Below are 24229 nucleotides of genomic sequence, written 5' to 3'. Positions count from 1 at the left end.
GTGAATGAAAAACTGTTAGGAAGAAAGTGCAGTGATTGCAAAGGATGACAAATGGTACATTGACCTTTATTGTAAGAAAGTTGGAGTAACAACTGCACAGAGGTTGGCAAGGTCACATCCTGAGCACAATGCACAATTTTTGACCTCTTCTTTAAGACATACAGCATTGGAGACAGAATAAAAGAGATGCATTACTCTAGTTTGGGGGATGAGAGGGTCACCTTATGATGGCTACACAAATATCCTGTGCTCTTTGTGGAGTTTAAAGAATGAAGCGTGATCTTATTGAAAGATGTAGAATTCTAGCAGGGCATAACAGGTTAGTACAAGGAGACTGAATGAGAGATTGTGTCAGCCGTTTAAAACTGAGCTGCACAGTCATTTCCACTTGCAGAAGTATGGCAAATGTCTGGAATCCCTCGTCATAAAGAGCCATGGAGGCTAAATCGTTGAGGCAACTGAAAAGGAAGATAAAGTTTTGAAATTAAGGGAATTGATAACTAAAGAGGAATAGAGGCCTTGGACAAATTAGCCACAATCATATTGAATAGCAGGACAGGCTTGAAGGGCCAGGTGGACAACTACATTTGTGTTCTATGGACATCAAGGGGCATAGGAAAGTGCATCAATATGGTCTGAGGTACAGCACATCAGTCACAATCATACAGAATGCTGCAGAAGCCTTGAAGACCATAAGACATAGCTGCAGAATGAGGCCATTCAGCCCATCCAGTCTGTTCTGCCAGTCCATCATGGCTGATTTCTCTCTCTCAACCCCATTTTCCTGTCTTCCCTCTGTAACATTTGACACCTTTACTAATCAAGAACCTACTTACCTCCACATTAAACATGCTTAATGGCTTGACCTCCACAGCCGTCTGTAGCAGTGAATTTCACAGATTCATCACTTTCAGCTGTGACTGGCTTCATGGCTGTGGGCTCACTCTAATGAACCACAATTCCAGTAAGATGGCAGCCTGTCATTTTTAAATGCATTTTTATGATCACAAGATCCTGCTGAATATTAGGAACTTAAAGCACAAAAGGTCAACCAATGAGTTGCTTGGTGGCGGAGAAAATTAAGGAGCTGCGTATCATGCTACTGTCAAAGTTGAACGAGGCTCACGTCCAGTGGCAAGTGAGCACCTTGGTTGCTTTTCTTGTGATAGCAAGACCCTTTGGGATGTCACATGTTCGATTTATTGATTAATTAGTGGTGAGCTGGGGCGGATGGTGGGAGAGCTGCGCGTGACCTCAGGCGTAACGAGGACTAGGCCTCAAGCCAGTCTACAGCCACCAAGAGCAAGCTGTCGAAGCCGATGTGCTCCACTGAGGGGTGGGGGCGTAGTGCAGCATCCATGACGGAGTCAGTGCTGCCCCCCCCCCCCCCTAGTGTTCACTCGGTGGAAGACAAGCTGCACTGTGGCTGACTGCAGATTTTGGTGGTTTCAGTTGGACGCAGCCTCATGATGGAGAGAGGCATCGGAGCCTGTACACTCCAACTGGGACAATGTGGCACAGCATTTGGCCTGGACTTGGAGCTGTCCCCCACCATCCCCCATAAAACAATGGCCACGGGGTCTGAACTATATACGTATATGCTTTGCGTGATAGTGTTGTACTGATGTCCTATGTGTGCTTGCCATCTTGGATGTCCGAGGACTAGGCCTCAAGCTGCAGTGGCGCCTGTATACAGCCACCAGGGAAGAGAGGCGGAGTGTGGCACGGGGTCCAGGCTGCCCCTTCACGATTCGCTTGGCCGTAGACAAGCTGTATTGTGGTCAACTGCAGATTTCAGTAGTATTCACTGAGTGGCTGTATCTTTCTATCTTATACACGCTATGTGTGTGCTGTGTGTGACTGCTGGAACTCTGTTTTTCATTTTAGCAGGTTTTCTGCAACAGTAGTATGCCCTGCTGGAAAAATGTTTTGGTTTCAGCTAAAGAAGCCCTGTTGTTCAACTTAGGAATATTGTGTCAGCCAATCAGGATGGTGTGATCAGGGGAAGGTTCTAGAGAGTGTGAGGTGGAGAGAGATTTCTGACAGACTGTAGTTTGGCTCGGGGTCTTTTGGCAGGAACTACAGAGGGGGACAGAAGGGAAGATGCCACAGAAAATCATTTGAAAAGAGACCCTATTGCAGGAAGTGCTTTGTGCAGATGAATGGCTCCAAGGAGAAAGGACTAGTACTCCTGAGAGAGAGCCAGTTTGCTCAAAATAGACTTCCAGGGAAGTTCAGACAGTGGCGGGTCTGCATGCCATAACAGTTATACCCAGCTTTTGGAGGAGAGGAGCTCCAACTGTCATGTCCACATTTAGACTGGTCTAACTGTAATGGGCCCTTCTATTTCTTTTCTTCTTTCAATAACTTTATGATGAAATTGGTAAATACTTTATAATTTTATGCTGTGTACGATGTTACTATTTCTTGCCAACCGATAATTCTGTCGGCAATATTGACACAGCATTTGCTCAAACGGAAGTTTCTTTGACCAGAACATCGCAACATTCCTGTTAGGTAGAACTCCGAAAATCATACAGACCCTAGACATATATTGTTTACGAAAGGTGGCCATTGAGTCATGTAGCTATTAGTAGAGTTTGTATACAAGCCCAGTGAGAGGGTTACACATGTATGGTTGAATTCTCAATTTTATTTGCTTATTTTTATTATTTGGATGACTTTTTTTCTACAGTCTTTTTTTAAAAACTGGTTTCTATGGGATTTCTTTGTTTTGTGTCTGAATCTCAAGGTTATATACTGTATACGTACTTTGATAATGAATGTACTTTGATTCAAAGTTTTTGAACTTCGAATATGAATAAAGAAATTCCTCCCCATTTTTGTTCTAAAGGGACATCTTTGTATTCTGAGGCTGTGCGCTCTGGACCTCGACTCCCACACTACTGGAACCGTCCACTGGAAGGCCAAATGATCTACACCTGATCCTACTGTTCAAGGTTTCTTTGTTCCTCAGCTTAGGAAGTGGTGTTCCTTTGCGTCAAGCAATACTGGAAAGAATTGCAAGGGGTCGCAAAGGCACCCGCTGTGCTTCAAAGGCCACAATCAAGACCACCATTGATGGGGCTGCCCAAGTTCTAAGTGCGCAGTGATATGTTAATGAATGTGAAGGATAATTACAAGAATTCTAGTACTAATGGAATGGTCACTAATGTAACTTTGCATCTGATACAACTGGTCACCTTGTGGAAACGGCATCCATTATCGACACTGTGATGCTCTCCACTGAGGCGTGCAGCATTACAAATCGCCTATATAGAAAGGACACAGAGTCTTTGGAGTGGGGGTAAAAGAGGTTCATCAGAATGCTGCACTGAATTGAAGAGTATCAGCAAAAAGGAAAGGTCGGACAAACTTAGATCATTTTTACTGGAGTGGAGCCTGTGAGGTGATCTGACAGCAATTTATAAAATTCAAAGGGGAATAATCAAAGTCTCTTTGCCCAGGTGGAAATGTCAAATATTAGAAATAGCTTAAGGTGAGAAGAAGGAAGGTTTAAGGCAAGAGTGCAAGGTACGTTTTGTACACAGAAAGAGGTTGGAGCCTGGAGCATGCTGCCAGAGGAAGCGTACATCAAAACGATGTTAAGAGTTTCTTAGACAGCACAGAGACAGGCAGGGAATGAGAGAGATCTGGACGACATGTAAGCAGATCAGACTTGTATCACAGTCAGTACAGACACTGTGGGCGGAAGGGCCAATTGCGGTGCTGTACTATTCTTATTTTATGTGCAACATGAGCTAGGCTCAAAATAAAAATTAGACTTGGCTGAAAAATGCAAAGTTCAAGGTAAGCTTTATTAAAGTACATATATGTCACCATATACAACTGACAGTCATAAAAACACAAAATGCTGGCAGAACTCAGCAGGCCAGACAGCATCTGTGGGAGGAGGTAGTGACGACGTTTCAGGCCAAAACCCTTCATCAGGAGTGAAGTAACATGGGATGGTCGAGGGGGGATAAGAAGAGGGGGAAGGGATGAAGTAGAGAGCTGGGAAGTGATAGGCTGAAGGGAAATGGGCTAGGGGGAAGGTGGAGAATTATGGGAATTAAAAGAGAAAGAAAGGTAGGGCTAGGGGGTGATTATAGTGAGGGGGGAAAAAAGAGAGAGAAAGAGAACCAGACTAAAATTATAGATAGGGATGGGGTAAGGGCAGGGGTATCAATGGAGGTCTGTGAGTTGGATGTTCATGCCGGCAGGAAGGAGGCTACCTAAGCGGGAGATAAGGTATTGCTCCATCAACCTGCGTGTGGTCTCATCTTGACGGTAGAGGAGGCCATGGACAGACATGTCGGAGTGGGAGTGGTCTGTGGAATTGAAGTGTGTGGCCACAGGGAGATCCCGCCACTGCTGGAGGACTGAGCGCCGGTGTTCGGCGAAACGGTCTCCCAGTCTGCGGCGGGTCTCCCCAATGTATAAATGGCCACATCGGGAGCACCGGATACAGTATATCACCCCTGTTGACTCGCAGGTGAAGTGGTGCCTCACCTGAAAGGACTGTCTGGGGCCTGGGATGGTGGTGAGGGAAGAAGTGTGGCGGCAGGTGTAGCACTTCTTCCGTTTGCAGGGATAAGTGCCCGGAGGGAGGTCGGTGGGGAGGGATGGGGGGGGATTAAATGGACAAGGGAGTCGCGTAGGGAGCAATCCCTGCAGAAAGCCAAGAGTGGGGGGGAGGGGAAGATGTGTCTGGTGGTGGGATCCCATAGGAGGTGGCAGAAGTTACGGAGGATTATACGTTGGATCTGTAGGCTGGTAGGGTGATAGGTGAGGACCAGGGGGACTCTATCCCTGGTGGGCTGGCAGGGGGATGGGGTAAGGGCAGAGGTGCGTGAAATACGGGAAATGCGATGGAGGGCAGAGTTTATAGTGGATGAAGGGAAGCCCCTTTCTTTACAAAAAAAAGGAAGACATCTTCTTTGTCCTAGAATAAAAGGCCTCATCCTGAGAGCAGATGCGGCGGAGGAATTGAGAGAAAGGGATAGCATTTTTAAGGCTATCTGACATTCATTTTCTTGTGGGCATACTCAATAAATCTATAGAATAATAAACAAAATCATTATAACTATAACTAGGGCATCCAACCACAGTGCAGAAGACAACAAACTGTGCAAATACAAAAAAGAAATAATAATAATAATAAACATATAGAACATGAGATGAAGAGTCCTTGAAAGCGAGTCCATTGCTTGTGGAAACAGCTCAATGATGGGTCAAGTGAAGCTGACTGAAGTTATCCTTTTTGGTTCAAGAGCCTAATGGTTGAGGGGTAAAACTTCCTGAACCTGGTGGTGTGTGTCCTGAGGCTCCTGTACCTTCTTCCTGATGGCAGCAGTGAGAAGAGAGCACGTCCTGGGTGGTGGAGGTCCCTAATGATGGATGCTGCTTTCCTGTGACAGCACTTCAGGCAGAAATGCTCAATGGTTGGGAGGGCTTTACGCGTGATGAAGTCGGCCATTTCCACTACTTTTTGCGGGATTTTTCCATTCAAAAGGCATAGGTGTTTCCATACCAGGTTGTGAGGCAGCCAGTCAATATACTCTCCACTACACATCTACAAAATTTTGTCAAAGTTTTAGCCAGATAAACCGAGATGAGATACATGCGAGAGACACTGATCATCTGTATGTTCAGCACAACCTGCAACCTCACCATCTGGCATGGACCCCACTTTAACGTTGCACTCAAGCAGGAAATGAAACTTGGTTCACTGAATGTCTAAGGGAAACAGCCCCAGGTATACCAATAAGTTAGCTATCAGTGTAGTGAACGACTACTTGCATGCTAATCTGCAAAAACAGGATGCAATAAACAGATGCACGTGATCTGACTGGGCAGTAATTGATCATCAAACCCTAGTGTTGACACATATAGAGTTCCAGGAATTAGACCCGGTAGCAACGAACAAATTACTCCAGAGAATTATTCCTTTCAGAGGGGGGAGGGGGCAGGTGGGGAGAATAGTTAGACCAAAAGAGCACCAGCAATTTGGAAAGAAAATGACTGTACACATTTACATTTTCAGCTGATCCCTTAAAGTATATAAATCAATGAAGGATTTATAACATTAGTTACTCATTAACTACGACTTATTGTTTGCATACCATTCTCTTTTAAACACTTTGAGAGATGAACATTATTAAATTAAAAAGGTAGTTCCTAATGCAAGTGGAAAGATAAATGCAGAAGATTGGAATTGATTTATTCTTGTTGTATGTGCCAAGATATAGTGAAAAATCTTTCTTGCATAGCATTCATATAGATCAAATCATTACACAAAACAGTGTGGTAGAACAAAATAAAACAAAAACAACGCACAACAAATTGGAGCCTCTATAGAAAATGCACAGAGCAGGTAAACATCACGGTGCAAGATTATAACAAGGTAGATCATGAGGTTAAGAGCCCATCTTATTGCACTAAGGAACCTATAAATAGTCTTATAACAGCAGAGTAGAAGTTACTCTTGAGGCCAGTGGTATATGGTTTCAAGTTTTTGCAGCTTCTGCCTCATGGAAGGAAGGAAGAAAAGAAAGTGTTCAGGATGTGCACGGTCTTTGGTTATGCTGGTGGCTTCACTAAGACAGCAAGTAAGTGCAGTTTATGGAGAGGAAGCTGGTTTCTGTGATGTGTTGTGCGATGTCAAGAATGCAGAGGGAGGTGTTAACTCGCAGAGTGCACAGTTTGGGAGATGAGTTTGCTTTGAATTATAGTACTGAAGGTAGAAAAGAAGTCAATAAATAAAAGCACGAGACAGGTGTCTTTATTATCCAGATGCTCCAGAGATGAGTGCAAGGCCAGGGAGATGGTTATCGGTCATTGAAATGTTTTGGCAGTGGGTCGAGGCTGCCTGGAAGACTGGAGTTGATGCGTGCCAAGTCCAGCCTCTTTAAGCACTTTGTGATAGAAAATATTAGACTGTGCTGCAGCAGTCATTAAGGCACACTGCTTCATTTTTTTTTTTTTTTTTTTTTTTTTTTTAGGTACCAGAATGACACTGGCCTCAAAAAAGCAAATGGAAATCACAGATTGAACAGCAAGGTTAAGAATGTCTGCAAATATCCCAGCCAGGGACACAATCAGGGTCCAGTGTTTTCCATGGGTTCATCTCCAGAAGACTGATCTTATGTTTGCAACAGTAGCTGGGGGGTTTAGATGCACCAGAAGCTCTTGAGGTGGTTGGTAACATACCAATTTCCTTTCTGTTCAAAATGTGCATAGAATGTCTTAACCTTATCAAGGAGGGTGTATCCAGAGATACCGGCCATGTGACAGATGCACTGCCACCTGGCTGGTCGGAGGACACACCACATGCCAATCAACATTTGGTCCCTCCCAACTAATCAATGCACACCTAAATTATTGGTCACCTTAATTGGATTATCTCGCCCAGCCCCATGCTTTAAAAGGTGAGACTTGTGCCTGGCTCAGCCTCTCTTACAGACCACCTCATTGAAGGTAAGTGCATTGATTTATGTTTGGGAAGGTTTATCGTTTGTCCTGGTAAGGGAGCCGCGGCTATCCAAGGTCAAGGGGGATAGCTGTTGTAGTGCTTTTCCCTTGTTCTTTGTTTGTGTAACCGTACCCTGTCCCCACACTGCTTCCTGTGTATTGTAGTTGCTTGTGTTGACCTGACTTGTAAATAAATTCCTTATTATTAAAACTGTGTGTCCAGGCCTCTACTGTTGAGACTCAAAGAACCAGTTATTTTCCATCACAACAGAGGGATATGTTGTTGTCAGTAATACTGCCTGACTTTGTTTTGTGTTCCGTTAAAGCATGAGAGCTGCCACAACTGATGGCTGAAATGTGACTCAATCTTAGACTGACAGCCTTTGGCATCTTATCTTGATTTCTTGTAAAGCTCAAGGTCATCTGATATCAGTTCATCCATGACTTCCAGTTCGCAAACAATGGATCATCTGATTTAGTACACGATCCTCAACACACTTGGCTGATAAATTCCATGATAGCAGCAACATACTATCTAGGTTGGCAGCTAAGATTTTTAACATAGTCCAGTCTACTACCTCAAAGTAGTCACATAGAAACTCATCTGTTGCCTCAGTTGAAAACATCAGATAAGCTAAAGTTTTTTAAACTCGTGGAAAAACATGAACGCAAATGAATGAGACACTAAGTTTATAAATGATGATAAAAATGGATATGTTGTTAACAGGAAACCTTTCAGTTTCAGAAGAATAAAGATGATCATTTGGGTAGAAACGTGACTAATATATTCAATCCATGACGTTTAAGGTGATAAATTTGGGAATGTGCAATAAAGAAAGAATACACATTAAATAGAAGGATAATGAACTACAGAATTAGACACTTCAGGGTATAAATCTCTGGATCTTTAGTGATAGCAGGAAAGATAAACAAGCTGAGTAAAAGCATATGGAATAGTTCCCTTCAATAATCAAGGCAATGAGTAAAAGAATGGAGTACCAAGATTAGACCACAGCTCTGATACAGGGATAGAGTTCTTGTCAAACTGCAGGAAAGATGCACGTGCACTGGAAAGGGTGCAGAGATTTCCAAAATGTCACCAAGACTGAGAAATCACTGAAGCACATCTTTGATTTTTGCACTTGAAACTATAAGCTGAAAAATCTTGTTCTATCTGCACAGCTCAGTAAACTAACATTAGCAAACAACCTGGTCGGGGTGATGGTAGAGTCAAGTACATTCGGGACAGTTAAGAAACTCTTAGATAGGCACATGGATGATCGGAAAATGAGGGTAGATGAGGGGAGGGCTAGATTGACCCAAGTTAAAAAGGTGGCACTTCGTGGACGAAGGGCCTGTATTGTGCTGTAATGTTCAAAGTTCTATGTTCACCATCTCCACTGATTGAATACAAGTTGAGTACTCCTTATTCTAATTTTTTTTTAGCGTGTCGCACCAGACAGTCAGCTATTCTTGTCTGGCGCATGGCGTCAGGATTGGTCTCCTTTCAGATTAACTGGGTCACGATATGAATGTTCCTGACTCCACCCTTGTTGTTGTTTTTTTTTACAAGGCCGAGTGGCTAGCTCAACCCGGCACGGATGGAAAGCATGCTCGGGGGTGGCCCGACTTGGATTCGAACTCGGGAGCCTTCGCTCCGGAGTCCAGCGCTGATGCCATTGCACCACCAGCCAGCCCTTATGTGAAATCAGAAGAGTTTAAGATTTTTAAATACATCATGAGATAGCTTGGGATCGCCATCATTTCCATCTCTGAACTTATATGCTACCAGTGAGCAGTCTTTGTATTACGATTGTTCATCACGCATATACTCAAGTGAAAATTATTGCATACTATTAATATAATGTGTGTGGGATAACAAAAGCAGCAGAGCAGAATTGTGAGAATATCTGAATCAGTTGTTGAACAACGATAAACAACTGCAAGCTTTAAGTATGTAACTACGATGCCGTGTTTTGATCAAAAAGATACAGTATATTTTATTTGTATTTTACTTTATTTTAGGATTATGTAAGGCATTAAAAACAATTAAGTATTATATACTTGTTCTAGAGTTAGATTTTCATCAGCAACAACCTTAGCCAACTCAATCCTCTGTTGCTTCATGATCACCAGACACTATCATTAACTTTTTTAAAAAAAATCTTTAAAAATTTAATGCTGAACTTCTTCTTAGATTTCTGAACGAGGCCTCCTAACTTGACTTGAATATTCACAATTACCTTAAATTTTCAGTTCATCATATTAGATCTTTGCTTATTTCATGATCAGCATCCCATGTTCAGCTGCCCATGTTCACTCCGAAGCTGCCAAATCCACCCTTTCAAATACGCATTCCCGATCTTCATTTTTGACTTCATGTAGCGTTTTCCTATTTTTCGCTAACTTCTGTTCAATACGAACATTAGGTGATTTCTCAGAACTGTCTGTGGTACGCAAAGACCTGTGCATCGCCTGGGAACCTTCCCAGCACCTTGTGGAATTTTCCATTTGTACTCTCATGGCAGTGCTCAGAAGAAATTTCAGAGGTTTTCAGATTTTGTATTATCAAATAAGAGTTACTCATTCTGTACTTTCAGTTTCTGACTCAAGGATTTGAACAGTATTGCTGTTTCCTGCTTTAGTCTTAAAATCTCAAGTTGAAACATGAGCGGGTAATACCCAAATACTTACACAATTTTTCATATTTATATTTCCCAAAAATTTGGTTAAAGCCTAATGGGTGTTTGAAACTATCAGCTACTTCGACTGATACAAGAAACTGCAAATCACTCCAATATTTTTGAGTGAATTCCCTGGAAAGGCATTGCAGAGGGATTTTGACTGGATACTCCCAAAGAATGTGTTTTATTAATTATTAAGCATCCATTGGGATCAGTAGTCATTTCTCAATTTTGAATAGTTATCTAGGTTAATTTAATTGTCCCATTTCCCTGACAGAAAGAATATCATTCTAACACTATGCAGTTGCAACACTTGGCACCATGAAGTCCCTGTTTCAGAGTTCCTATTCAGCAAACCAGCATGCGGGGAAAAAAAAAAATGGGCCATGAATTCAAAATCTCACCATAACAACCATCGTATTTTTACCCTTTGTTAACCTTCTGACTAAATTTAAAGGCTCACAAACCACACACCTTCAACTCTCTTAATACTTGGTACCCACCATCACTGCACAATACGGTCAAGGTGGTTACACAAACCAGGCTGGCAAAAACAGTTCTAAAACAATGATCTAAAAGTATCACCTTTCTCGGCAGGGTACTTGCACAGCAAATGCTAACTATGTTAATGGTCAATTGAGGTTTTATTTTAAGGTCAAGAGTGCCAAACTAAACCATCGAGGATTTGGGCAAACCTTAGAAACTCAAAACATTTTGCTTAATTTTATTTTATGGTTTTGCTCTGAATTGTTAAAAATCTTTTGCTTCAGAAGTTTTGTAGTTTAACCACAAGGCCTTGCTTAACATTGCACAGGCAGTTCCAAACAATGAGCAAGCTAATTCAACACAACTGATTCAAGTAAAGTGTGACTTCTTGGTATTAGCTGATGTTAACTCGGTGAGTCAACATTATGAATAACAATTTTTCTTTACTAATTTGAAAGATGAAGGATTAAACTTCTGTTGATTTCCAAACCAGAATGCCAGGTATTAACGCATGATCCTTGAGAAAGCACACAAACCAAGAAATCCAATACAAATTAAAGATATAATAAATAATGGGGAAAAGAAACTTTACCATTTAATGCATGCAAGCAAATATACAAAAATCTGATGGAGATCAAAGGTCCAGTAAAAACTGTGATATCACTTCAGACACTTACAAGATTAGTCATAAATCACTACAGCACAAACAGGCCCTTCCACTCATCAACTCCATGCCAAGCATTCCATTTAGTCCCATCAAACTACACCTGGACCATAGCCCTCCATATCCCTCCTATCCATGTACATATCCAAAACTACTCTTAAATGTTGCGACTGAACTCGCATCCACCACTTCCAAGGGCAGGTTATTCCACACTCTCACCACCATCTGAGTGAAGTAGTTCTCCTCAAATATTTCACCTTTCACCCTTCATCTATCACCTCTAGTTCTAGTCTCACCCAACCGGAGTTAAAAAGCCTACTTACATTTACCCTATGACCTTCAAATGTTTTACACCCCAATCAAATCTCCCATCAATCTCCTCTGCTCTCAAGAGAATAATGTCCCAATCTATTCAAAACTTCATTATAACTCAGGCCCTCAACTACTGGCAATATCATTGTAAATTTTCTCCACACTCTTTCAAGCCTATTGGTACCTTTCCTGTAGGTAGGTAACCAGAACTGCACAGAATACTCCAATTTAGTCCTCACCAATGTCTTAAACAACTTCAATACAACATCCCATTTCCTGTACTCAATATTCATGAAGGCCAATGTGGCAAAAGCGTTCTTTACAGTCCTATCTATCTGTGGCACCGCTTTCAAGGAATTATGGACCTGTATTTCCAGATCTCTCTATTTTACTGCACTTCTCAGTGCCCTACCACTCACTGCATACATTCTACCCTGGTTTATATTCATATAATACAATACCTCACACTTGTCTGTATCAAGTTCCATCTGCCATTTTTCACCCCATTTTCCACTTGGTCCAAATCCTGCAAATTTTGACAGCTTTCCTTGCTGCGCACTATGATCCCACTCTTGCTGTCATCCACAGATCTGTTGATCCAGTTAACTACATTATCATCCAAACCATTAATACAGGTGACAAATAACAACGGACCCAGCACCAATCTATTCAGCACACCGCTAGCCACAGGCCTCCAGTCAGAGCAGCAAACATCTACCACCACTCTCTGACTTCTCCCGCAATGTCAACGTCTTAGCAATTTACTAACTCATCCTGGATACCCAGCCGTTGAGCCTACTTGAACAGCTTCCCATGTTGAACTTTGTTAAAGGCCTTGCTAAAGTCCATGTTGACAATATATACTGCCTTGCCTTCATCAACTTTCCACTTTCCAGATAACCTTCAAGAAACTAAGAGTGGTTAGACACAATCAGTCATGCACAAAGCCTTGCTGACGATACCCAAGGAACCCTGACCATCAAAATACTTATAAATCTGGTGCCTTAGAATATCTTCCTATAATAAACCCATTACTGGTGCCAATCTAACTGGCCTATAATTTTCTGGCTTAATTCTATTCTTAAAAGAGTAATGACTCCAAAGATGTAGAATTAGGCCACTTTACCCATCGAGTCTGCTCTGCCATTCGATGATGGCCAATTTATTTTCCCTCTCAACCCATCCTCCTACCTTCTCCCTATAAACCTTTGACATGCTTACTAATCAAGAACCTATTAACCACCACTTTAAAGAAACCCAACAACCCACAGCCGTCTGTGCAATGAATTCCACAGATACATCACCCTCTGATAAAAGATATTCCTCCATCTCTGTTCTACAGGGCCGTCCTTTTATTCAAAGTTCATATCCTTTGATCACAGACCCTCCCTACATCCTCCACATCCACTCTACCTAGGCCTTTCAATATTTTGTAGCTTTCAATGTGATCCCACGTTATTCATCTAAACTCCAGCAAGTATAGACCCAGAGTCATCAAATGTTCCTCATATATTAACCCTATCAGTCTCCAAACTATTCTCAAACTTCCTCCAGATTCCCTCTCATGCCAGCATATCCTTTCGTAGATACTCCAAACGTGGTCTCACTAATACCTTAAGCCTTTGTATTACATCCGTGCTTTTATACTGCAGTTCTCTCCGAGTGAATGCTAACATTACATTTCCCTTCCTTACTACCAACTAGGACTTCCAAATCCTTTTGTACCTCCTACTTCTGAATTCACTCTACTGAAACGCATGACCATACACTTCCCTGCACTGTACTCCATCTGCTACTACTTTGCACACTGTCCAAATCTGGCCATATCTTTCTGAGAACTCCCTACTTATCTTTCCTCATCACTCAGGTCCTCCACACCCAGCAACATCCTTGTAAATTTTCCCTGTACTTTTTCAACCTTGTTTACACCTTCCCTGGAGGTATGTGACCAAAAATGCATGCAATACTCCAAATTAGGCTTCACCAACATCTTATACAACTTCCACACATCCCATCTCCTGTATTCAACACCAATGGAGACCAATGTGTGAAAAGCTTTTTATCCCCATCTACTTATGATGCCACTTTCAATTAAATATAGACCTGTATTCCCAGATCCCTTTGTTCTACCACACTCCTCAATGCCCTACTATGCAAGATCTACCCTGTTTGGTCCTCCAAAGTGCAAAGCCTCATTTGTCTGCATCAAATTCCATATACCATTTTTCCAGCCGATGCAGATCCCCCTGCAAGCCATGATAGCCTTCCTCAGTGTCCACTACACACCCCAATCTTGATGTTATCCACAGATTTGCTGATCCAGTTCACATTGTTATCTATAGCAATGATCTGGATGATAAACAAAAGGACCTAGCATCAATCCCTACAGCACACCACTGGTCACAGAGGCAACCATCTCTGGCTTATCCCACAAAGCCAATGTCTAATCCAATTTACTAATTCATTCTGAATGCTGAGCGACTGAACCTTCTCGACCGGCCTCTCATGTGGGACCTTGTCAAATCCCTTGCTAGAGACCATTTAGACAACGTCCACTACCTTGCCTTCATCCACTTTCCTGGCAACTTCCTCAAAAAACTCTTAAGATTGGTTAGGCATAAACTAGCATTCGCAAGGCAAAACTGGCCATCCTTAATCAGTCCATGTCCATCCAAATACTTATATATCCCTTAGAATACCTTCCAATAACTTTCCTACAACTGATTTCCAGACTCGCACCAGTCTACAATTTCCTGGTTTATGTTTAGAGTGGTTTTTTTTTAAAAAGTGCAACAACATTGGCTATCCTCCAATCCTCTGGTGCCCCACTTGTCGCTAAGGATGTTTTAAATATCTCTGCTAGGGTCACAGCAATTTCTGCACTTGCCTCCCGTAGGGTACAAGGAAACATCGTGTCAGGTCTGGGGATTTATCCACCCTGATTTGCCACAAACCCCTGCTCCTCTGTAATCTGTACAGGATCGATGAACTTGATGCCACTTGGCCCCATTTCTATAGATTCTACATCTATGTTTACTCAAGAGGTGGATGCAAAGAATTCACTTAAGATCTCCCCCATCTGTTTTGGCTGCATGCATGGATTACCATTCTGGTCCTCCAAAAGGAACAATTTTATCCCTTGCAATCCTTTTGCTCTTAGCATACCTGCAGTATCCCTTAGGATTCTCTTTCACCTTGTCTGCTAGGGCAACTTATTGCCTTCTTCCAGCTTTTTTTCTTAAATGTTCTCTTGCAAGTTCCATATCCCATAAACACCTCATTTGTTCCTATCTACTATGTATCTGTTCCACTCTTAACCAGGGCCTCAAAAGCTCTTGAAAACCAAGGTTCCCTACATTTGTAGTCTTTACCTTTTATTCTGACAGGCACATACAAGCGTTGTACTCTCATAATGTTTTTGGAAGGCCTCTCATTTTCAAGTATACCTTAGTCTGAAAGCAGCCTGTCCCACTCCACACTTGCCAGGATGATTCTGATACCATCAAAATTGACTTCTCTCCAATTTAGAATCTCAACCCCCAGACCAGACCTAACTTTTTGCATATTTACTTTGAAACTAAAGATATTATGATCACTAGATGCAAAGTATTCCCCCACATATACTTCTGTCACCTGTCCTGTCTCATTCCCCAACAGCAGATCCAGTATAGGAGGGAAACTTCCCTGAGCACATTTAACAAACTCTATCCCATCTAGTCTTTCTATAAAGCAAACACGAGGAAATCTGCAGATGCTGGAAAATCAAACAACACACACAAAGTGCTGATGGAACACAGCAGGCCAGGCAGCATCTATAAGGAGAAGCACTGTCGACGTTTCGGGCCGAGACCCTTTGTCAGGACTGTTCACTTAATTGGGGCAGAAGACAATTGATCAGTTTCTAACTAGCCCAAAACGTCGACAGTGCTTCTCCTTATAGATGCTGCCTGGCCTGCTGTGTTCCACCAGCACTTTGTGTGTGTTGTAGTCCTTCTATAGTATGGGATTCCCAGTCAATATGGTCAGTGATTTTCCGCATAACTTTCCGCATAAACCTTGTATTTCTTGCAACAGTCTGCAATCTCCTTACAAATTTGTTCCTTTAAATCCCAAGGACTGTTGAGTAGCTTGACATCAGGAATCTATCTTACTGTATTCAGTAACAGTCTAGTAGTCTTTTAATAGTGGAGTAGAAGCCGTCCTTGAGACATGTGGTACATTCTTTCATGCTTTTACATCTTCTGCCCGATGAAAGAGGGGAGAATAAAGAATACCCAGCATGGGTGGGGTCTTTGAGGCAGCTGGAATTATTCAGAAGAATTCAGTAATAACAAAATTCCTTCTACCGTACTTGGTGGATGCCCACCAATGCATGCATATGGCAACAACCATGAGTGCAGTTTGTGACAATGAGTCATCAGCACTGCAGTTTGCCAAAAATGGAGAACAATGCTTCCAGTATTTTTCTGCATCAATTTTGTCCTTTATTTGACTTGTTTTGAGCTCTCTGCATTCCTGGGTGCCAAGAACCAGCAGTGGAGTGAAATCATTGGGGCAATGGTCACCCCTTCCAATTAGATTTTCCAGGGACCGAGCTTTCTTTTAAGTAAAACCACTTTTGCTCATCTCAGTGCTTCACAAATGGATCACAGTATACATTTTGGAATAAAGAAGGTTAATTGATTACAATGATTTTAATTGACTATATTTGACCCTAATCTGCAAATAGACCACACTTTAATTAATGTAAAACACAAATTAAATTGTTGAATTGTGAAGATCCCTTTCCAGTGAATTTGGAACTGGACATATTCAATGCTTTGCTCAATGTCAAATATATTATTCTGCACTTAAAAACAAATACTTCCATCTCCTGAGATAAATCACTGCAGCATGAATAGCAAATCACTAGACAAAACCATTTGTATACACACATCTGTTTATGTTACTCAAAGCTGCTCAAAAGTACTTCACATCCAAACATTTTTGTGTTTCCCAAGGTCAGCCACTGTATCTGTTACTAAGTTTAAACTTCATTTATACCTACTCATATCAGATCAAGATACCTTGAAAGTTCTTTTGTTGCTGAGACTCAGTAAAAGAAAACTTCTGCAGAGCATCCATATCAACTCCAAAAGATGCTTTGACATTCTTTCCTAAAAAGGTTTGTACCCAACAGTAATTCAAATTCAGAAACCAGATTACCAGTTTAATAAGAGTTAGTATGCTAAAGGAACAAAATTCAGAACGTTGAACATAGAATAGTACAGCACATTACAGGCCCTTCAGCCCACAATGTTGTGCCGACCCTCAAACCCTGCCTCCCATATAACCCCCCCACCTTAAATTTCTCCATTTACCTGTCTAGTTGTCTCTTAAACTTCACTAGTGTATCTGCCTCCACCACTGACTCAGGCAGTGCATTCCACGCACCAACCACTCTCAGTGAAAAACCTTCCTCTAATATCCCCCTTGAACTTCCCTCCCCTTACCTTAAAGCTAGGTCCTCTTGTACTGAGTGGTGGTGCCCTGGGGAAGAGGAGCTGACTGTCCACTCTGTCTATTCCTCTTAATATCTTGTACACCTCTATCATGTCTCCTCTCATCCTCCTTCTCTCCAAAGAGTAAAGCCCTAGCTCCCTTAATCTCTGATCATAATTCATACGCTCTAAACCAGGCAGCATCCTGGTAAATCTCCTCTGTACCCTTTCCAATGCTTCCACATCCTTCCTATACTGAGGCGACCAGAACTGGACACAGTACTCCAAGTGTGGCCTAACTAGCGTTTTATAGAGCTGCATCATTACATCGCATCTCTTAAACTCTATCCCTCAACTTATGAGAGCTAACACCCCATAAGCTTTCTTAACTACCCTATCTACCTGTGAGGCAACTTTCAGGGATCTGTTGTCATGTACCCCCAGATCCCTCTACTCCTCCACACTACCAAGTATCCTGCCATTTACTTTGTACTCTGCCTTGGAGCTTGTCCTTCCGAAGTGAACCACCTCACACTTCTCCGGGTTGAACTCCATCTGCCACTTCTCAGCCCACTTCTGCATCCTATCAATGTCTCTCTGCAATCTTTGACAATCCTCTACACCACCAACCTTTGTATCATCTGCAAACTTGCCAATCCACCCTTCTACCCCCACATCCAGGTCATTAATAAAAATCACAAAAAGTAGAGGTCCCAGAACAGATCCTTGTGGGACACCACTAGTCATAACCCTCCAATCTGAATGTACTCCCTCCACCACGACCCTCTGCCTTCTGCAGGCAAGCCAATTCTGAATCCACCTGGCCAAACTTCCCTGGATCCCATGCCTTCTGACTTTCTGAATAAGCCTACCGTGTGGAACCTTGTCAAATGCCTTACTAAAATCCATGTAGATCACATCCACTGCACTACCCTCATCTATATGCCTGGTCACCTCCTCAAAGAACTCTCAGGCTTGTTAGGCATGATCTGCCCTTCACAAAGCCATGCTGACTGTCCCTGATCAGACAATGATTCTCTAAATGTCCATAGATCCTATCTCTAAGAATTTTTTCCAACAGCTTTCCCACCACAGACGTAAAGCTCACTGGTCTATAATTACCCGGACTATCCCTACTACCTTTATTGTCCTTCCCCAATTAAAAATTTCCCTGTCCTCTCTGATTCTAAACTTTTCCATGATAATGCTAAAGGTCAGGGAGCGATGATCACTGTCCCCCAGATGCTCACCCACTGACAGATCTGTGACCTGACCCGGTTCGTTATCTAATACTAGATCTAGTATGGCATTCCCCCTAGTCGGCCTGTCAACATACTGTGACAGGAATCCATCCTGGACACACTTAACAAACTCTGTCCCGTCTAAACCCTTGGAACTAATCAAGTGTCAATCAATATTAGGGAAGTTAAAGTCACCCATGATAACAACCCTGTTATTTTTGCACCTTTCCAAAATCTGCCTCCCAATCTGCTCTTCGGTATCTCTGCTGCTACCAGGAGGCCTATAGAATACTCCCAGTAGAGTAACTGCTCCCTTCCTGTTCCTGACTTCCACCCATACTGACTCAAAAGAGGATCCTGCTACATTACCCACCCTTTCTGTAGCTGTAATAGTATCCCTGACCAGTAATGCCACCCCTCCTCCCCTCCCCCCCCCCTCTCTATCCCTTTTAAAGCACTGAAATCCAGGAATATTGAGAATCCATTCCTGCCCTGGGGCCAGCCAAGTCTCCGTAATGGCCACTACATCATAATTCCATGTATGTATCCAAGCTCTCAGTTCATCACCTTTGTTCCTGATGCTTCTTGCATTGAAGTACACACACTTTAGCCCTTCTACCTTACTACCTTTATACCCTTTATTCTGCTGCTCTTTCCTCAAAGCCTCTCTACATGTTAGATCTGGCTTTACTCCATGCACTTCTTTCACTGCTCTATCGCTCCGGGTCCCATCCCTCTTGCAAATTAGTTTAAACCCTCCCGAACCATGCTAATAAACCTACCAGCAAGGATATTGCTCCTTGGAACTAATCTATATTTAAAAAAACTTTCAAACATCTATTGATTTGTTTATTTCTTAGAGATACAGCGCGAAATAGGCCCTTCTGGCCCAACAAGCCACGCTACCCAGGAACCCACCTATTTAATTCTAGCTTAATCACAAGACAATTTAAACAATTAATCTTCTAACTGGTACGTTTTTGGACTGTGGAGGAGAAACTGGAGCACCCAGAGGAAACCCACTCAGTCACGGGGAGAACATAAAAACTCTTTATAGACAGTGGCAGGAACTCCAACTACAATCTATTACAAGCCACACTCCATCTTGACCCAGAAATGTAGCATCATTGTTTCATCGTCACAACACAGAAATCATGGAAATCTCTATCTAGCAGTATGGCAACACCATCTTTCACCACCTGGACAGAGGAGAGGAAACAGCTCCAACTACTTATACACAAGAGATTCGACAAATGCTGAAAAAGTCTTGAGCATAGCACACAAAATGCTAGAGAAACTCAGCAAGTCAGGCAGCACCTTTGGAGGGGAATAAAGGCAACATTTTGGGCCGAGACTGCTCATCAGGACACTACATCCCATGGAATAGATCACAAATAGATATCTAAAATCACCAATGGCTGAATTCCATGAGGATAAAACAAAAATCACACAGCAAATACAGTGGACAGGATTCCCTTCATTTATCTGGGACATCATGCAACTTAATTGGGGCAGAAGACAGTTGATCAGTTTCTAACCAGCGTTCGTCATGTGCACTTGCATGGCCGCTAGATACTACACTGTGCTTAGAGTAATCACTTTTTAAAAGATTCAATAGATTCAAAAGTGCATTTATTATCAAAGTGCGTATGCAGTATACATCCCTGAGATTCATCTTCCCCACAGAAAGCCACAAACAAAGAATCCGTTCAAAGAGAAAATATCAAACCTGCCCCCACGCACAGGAACAAAAAGAAACGACCAGAAAACAGAATATAAAATTGAATAGATAGATAGATACTTTATTCATCCCCATGGGGAAATTCCAACTTTTTTCCAATGTCCCATACACTTGTTGTAGCAAAACTAATTACATACAATACTTAACTCAGTAAAAAAAAATGATATGCATCTAAATCACTATCTCAAAAGCATTAATAATAGATTTTAAAAAGTTCTTAAGTCCTGGCGGTAGAATTGTAAAGCCTAATGGCATTGGGGAGTATTGACCTCTTCATCCTGTCTGAGGAGCATTGCATCGATAGTAACCTGTCGCTGAAACTGCTTCTCTGTCTCTGGATGGTGCTATGTAGAGGATGTTCAGAGTTATCCATAATTGACCGTAGCCTACTCAGCGCCCTTCGCTCAGCTACCGATGTTAAACTCTCCAGTACTTTGCCCACGACAGAGCCCGCCTTCCTTACCAGCTTATTAAGACGTGAGGCATCCCTCTTCTTAATGCTTCCTCCCCAACACGCCACCACAAAGAAGAGGGCGCTCTCCACAACTGACCTATAGAACATCTTCAGCATCTCACCACAGACATTGAATGACGCCAACGTTCTTAGGAAGTACAGTATAGTGTTAGCTGCATTCAAAAAGCAATGATTTTTACCACCGATAGTTGGCAAGGTACAAGCAGCAAAGCATTTCGGAATTGCTTTGCTCAATGCCATTTCAAACATTCAGGATTGGTGATGCCAGAAACAACAAGGAATGAAAATGAAATGATTTCACTACAAGTTTGGAGTTACAAAGAATTTGAAGGCATCAACGATCAGCTTGAATGCTACAATGAAAATGAAGATTTGGACAATGCAATTGTCCAAAGCATTGTATGAAGGCAGTCTATTACCTCTGCATTATTCACACTGATTTTGTTCATTTACATTCAATCATAAGAGCATGGCAGATGAGTTCCTCTGTCGATAACTATTAGGACTAATACAGTTTTATAGTACTGTAGAGGTATTGCCAGTGTTCCAATTTGTTCTGCATTTCTTAAATACATAAATTGTTACTTGGTTACACAGTAGCTTGTCCTTTTTTTTTTCAAATATACTTTTTAACCATTCAGCTAATTGGTGTGGCTGCTTAGTTGGGTCAAAATGTACTGGTCTTGATGTGTCCCAATTAACCAGAAACTTTTAATAGCTCATTAATATGAACATTGGCAAATTAATTGGCTTTATTAAATAACCTGGTAATTAGAGTGGGTGATAACAGAAGTGAAAATTACCTTGATACTTTGTTTTAATCTTAAACAATTGAACAAAGCTCTCTCTAAAACCACATAAAAGAAAGTTATACAATTACATAAAGCATTTGGTGTCTGATTTCACCAATGGAAGAAGTTTGCAGGCTTGATACATTTTTTACTTTTCTAATTTAACAAACACAAAAATACTTTTCCCCCTCCAATCTGTTTAGGTTTTTCTCTTATGATTCTAACTTAAATGTTTCTCAGATTCTGAGCACTAACCAGCCCCCTAACTGAATGTTATAACCACTGTATTCTGACTAATACCGAGAACATCACAAGGCCTGGGACTTTTAACACAGATTCCCCCATTGCATACCCTGAATATTGGAATGTACTAGCATTTACCACACAAATTTCACCATCATCTGAAACAAAATCAAATAATCTTTTTCATAGAATGTCAGGTGGTTCTTGCAACTTCTGTTAATAACTCAACCTCTGAAACAGACTTGCAAAACAAATAAAATCGGGTCAATTCATTTTTGCAGGGTACATTATTTAACAAGCTAGACAATGTCAGTAAGTCACAAGGAACTGAACACTGTGCTTGAAGTAGTATACAGCCCCAACCCTGTGTTCACATAAATGAGCAGTACAACCATGAATTTTGATCAATTTAACTGAGAACTCAAATAAGTACCACACTTTCCTTTCTATCGCCCCCATCCCCCACAGTAGAGGCAAAAAGGAAGACTGTAAAGCATGAAAAGCTAAAAATTCAAAAATTGGAATATGAACAGTTCTGAAGTATTCGCCCCTCTTTTCTCAGTACCTAGTTGAAGCCAGTTGTCTTTTTGGATAAGATTTGCACAGTATGATGGAGCAAGATTTACCCAATCCTACTTGCAAAATTGTTCAGGCTTTGCCAGGTTAGTTGGACAGCAATCTTGAGGTTTTATCAATCAGGTTTAAGGTCAGGACACTGACTGGGCCACTCAAGGCCATCAATTTTCTTCATATGAAACCACTCCATGGCTGCTCTGGCGGTGTGCTTTAGAGGACTGTTCTGCTTATAGATTAACTTCTTTCCCAATTTAAGCTTTCTGGCAGAGGCTAGCGGATTTTTAATCCAGGATCCATCTGTATTTAGCAGCATTCATCTTCCCATCCATCTTGACCAGATCTCTCGTCCCTACTGAGAGCATGAGACTACCAGCATCATACTTTACAGTAGGGCTGGTGTTATCTGGCTGATCTGCACTATTTAGATATATGCCACAAGTACCAGTTGGTGTTGAGGACAAAATGTTCCACTTTGGTCTCATCTTTTGTCCTCATCTGCCAACAACACTAGCATTCATTATGATCACAGTAGATCTGTCCCATCTTAAACTCCTTTGTGCCAGTTCCCATGTAGGAAATTCCACAGATCTTCATCCTTGATAGCAACGACTGCCTAAGTGCTATTATATTCTTTCTTAAATGAGGGGATCAAAGCTGGGCACAATAGGTGTGGCCTCTATTCTTCCCCATTTCTAAACTCCTGTCTCTTTGCAATAAAAGCCAATGAGTATTTGTCAACTTGTTCTACTTGTACCTGCTAAGTGCTTATGATTCATGTACCAGAACACTCAAGTCCCTCTGCATTTCATTTACTTGTAACCTTGCTCCATGTAGATAATACTCACTTCTTGATTCATCTTGCTAAATTCTTGATCTCACACATTCCCCAAATAAACACTATGTGCCAGGTCTCCATCCACTCATTCAACCCATCTATATCTTGATATAACAATCAAATATCCTCATTGTGCAACATGCCCCCTCACTTATTTTTTGTGTCATCAGCAAACTTGGATACATTACACTCTGTCCCCTCCAAGTCATTTATATAAAAGAATAAACATTTGAGGGCCAACAACTGATTAGTTGCAGCCTTCCAGTATTTATTCTGAACTTGTTTTATTAGTAACCAGTTTTTTAAATCCTTGCCAACACTCTCCCCAATACTAAGCACTCTTCCCAGTCTTTTATGTGGTGTTCGCTTCATTTTCAAGATTGCATTAACTAAAAAAAAAAATCACTTGAAGCACATGTAAATAATATGAAATCAATAATGGCTCAACAATCTGCAGCTGCTTCAATGACAATCACGAGGTCACCATGTTCAATTCCATTTGCAATTCCTCAGCAAATGAAGCAGGCTTTATGAGCTCAGAGCAAGACCTAGATAATGTTCAGACACGGGCTGACAAGTGGCAAGAAACACTTGTTCTACAGAAGTATCGGGCAATGGAAAATAATCTAATCACCTATCCTTGACAATCTACCCACTGACCATCCAACCACTTCCTGATCATCTGTGAAAGAGTCAGGAGTCCACACCTTTGCCTCATAAGACAAAACGGATATGGAAATGGAAGGCATCCCTAACACTCAAAAGGCATGATTGCCAGATCCCACTCCATCAATATCCTGTGGGATAGGGGAGGAGAAATCACCACTGACAAAGAAAGCAGCAACTCCACCAGCCATATAGAAACTGTGGCTGTCAGTGACTATCTCCTGACCCCATGGCCTTTCCACCATCTGCTAGGCATAGGGTTACAAACACTAAGAGCTCTTAAGTTTAATACCATCCAAGAAAGAGCAACCTCCCCCCATTGACCGGCTTCTACCATGCTGAAACATTTATTTCTTCAACCACAGCTGTAGAGTAGCTGTAAGTGTACATCACCATTCCAGCTTCAGAAATTTACTTACTGTCCCTTTATCACCATTAGATCTAAACCATGGCCTGGTAGCGTAGCAGTTAGCACAATCACATTATATCGCCAGTGATCACTGATCGGGTTTCAATTCCCGCTACTGTCCGTAAGGAGTTGTACATTGTCCCCATGACCCGG

At 41.8% G+C, this 24229-nt stretch overlaps 1 protein-coding gene and 1 long non-coding RNA gene across 5 annotated transcripts in view; one reads left to right on the top strand and one right to left on the bottom strand.

Moving 5' to 3' along the window:
• The window catches only part of arap2 (ArfGAP with RhoGAP domain, ankyrin repeat and PH domain 2), a 420641-nt gene that overhangs the window by 362936 nt on the left and 33476 nt on the right, over positions 1–24229 (bottom strand). The window lies entirely within an intron of this gene.
• LOC140737512 (uncharacterized) lies at positions 7432–9532 on the top strand. The gene is made up of 2 exons (XR_012101179.1): positions 7432–7479; positions 9047–9532. It is a non-coding gene; the product is annotated as an uncharacterized lncRNA (long non-coding RNA).

This window comes from Hemitrygon akajei, chromosome 13 (assembly GCF_048418815.1).
Source record: "Hemitrygon akajei chromosome 13, sHemAka1.3, whole genome shotgun sequence".
Taxonomy (NCBI): Eukaryota; Metazoa; Chordata; class Chondrichthyes; order Myliobatiformes; family Dasyatidae; genus Hemitrygon; species Hemitrygon akajei.
Note: the sequence above shows the minus strand (reverse complement) of the source record. Positions and strands in the feature narration are given on the sequence as shown.